Source organism: Ixodes scapularis, unplaced genomic scaffold (genome assembly GCF_016920785.2).
Source record: "Ixodes scapularis isolate PalLabHiFi unplaced genomic scaffold, ASM1692078v2 PGA_scaffold5__190_contigs__length_132052651, whole genome shotgun sequence".
Taxonomy (NCBI): Eukaryota; Metazoa; Arthropoda; class Arachnida; order Ixodida; family Ixodidae; genus Ixodes; species Ixodes scapularis.
In genome coordinates, this window is record NW_024609880.1 from 125,350,049 (window position 1) to 125,351,784 (window position 1,736).

The window sequence follows — 1,736 nt, forward strand, 5'->3', positions numbered from 1 at the left end:
CTTTCGACCGCAGCTTTTGTCTGTTAGGGATGCGCCTCGCGGATGCGCCTCGAGATGCCTAGTGCCATCTCGTGGCGCATTCGCTTGGTGGCGCTCACCACGCTATCTGCCTAACACCTCGATGAAATCCACGCTTGGCGTTTCTTACAAATATCGCCGACCATTGTAGCAGGAAAGCGCAAGATGCGTGTCACGAGCGAGTGCTCCATTGTGCTTCCAAAGGGCCGCTCATTTCGGTGCATCGCTACCTTGCTTCCAAGGGCCAAGGTATGCGCCTCGTGAAGTGGCGGATATGACGCCACTTGTGAACAGAAATGCATCAAGGGGCTTTATATCGACCCACCCGATGGACAGAAGCAGCAGGACCGGTGGAATGTTCAATACACACTGCCTGTGGGGGAAATTGATACCTGTGGTACGGTAAAATCATACCTGTGGTTCTACCATACCACAGGTATGGTAAAACACTCCTCGACCTCGAGTTCTGTAGGCCTCTCTTAGCTTTTTGCTCGGCGTTTCCTCCGTCCCGAAAAATAAATCTCCAGAGCAATTACAAACTAAACTTACTATATGCCAGTGTCACTCGGGCGGCGTTCGATCAAATTACTGCCATCGTGCGACGGGGTGGGGAGGTAGTTTGCCAGATCGCTTCAGTGTTTTTCTGAGCCTCGACCACCTGCCCGCCCCTGGCCGTTTCGAACTGGATGAGTATCGTAAAACAGTGCGTTCGTTTGACCACTACTGCATGATGCACGTAATTGTAATTGTGACCGCCAGTCCCTGGCGAGCTGGCGGTCACAATTACTGGTCAATGGTCACACACCACTCTGCACTGGCAAATAATGCAGCACATCCGGGACACTCGTCGTCTCATTTAATTGCCTCACCAACTTTGTGCAGTGTAAATATCGTGCCTGAACTTTTATTAAGCCTGATTTCGAGTGAGATGTGAAAACGTTATCCAAAACAAACGGTAGAGGAACATGAAAACCGGATTTCATACTTTGTGAACTTCAAAATTTCCGAATCTCAATTTCAAGTTAGGAAAGTTCGAAATCCTCAAATATCTTGAACCTCAGGTAATATAATATAATAATATAATATCTTTTATTCAACCCTGGAGGGTTGCGGCACCACAGAAAGGCCATTGGCCCATACCTGAGGCCTGTGGTGCCGCACTACTACATATTGTGAAAAAGAAACAAATAAATAAATAAATATGACAATGAAGCATGCAAGGTTTTTTTTCCATGGAAGATCACTGCTGAAGGAAGTCCGATGCCTCCTTGCACCAGGCTTTAAGGTCCTCCTTCTCCTGGGGTGGACAGTCGGTCATTCGAAATGTTCAAACCCAGAACTTTTAGAAACCTTAAAGCTTCGAACTTTTCGATTTGGAAAGTCGACGGTGTTTGAAAATTGCGAACTTTTCGATTTCGAACTTTAATACGTTTCAAAAATATCGATATCTTTCGATTTCGAACCTTAGTTCAGGTCGAAAATTTCGAACTCTTCGATTTCGAACCAAGGTGATCCGTGGCGAAACAGGCGCTGCTGACGTCACAGTTGCGGGTTGGTTTCGGTTTCGGTTTCGGTTTTATCGTATTCCTATAATTAAAATTATTTGAAAAGTTTTGGCGAACTTTACTTGCAGTTGCAGGCTCACATTCTTGCGCTCTTTCAGAAAACATTTCTAGTTGAAACCATTCTCGACGAGAGCGCCGTCCGAGTCGTTTGTC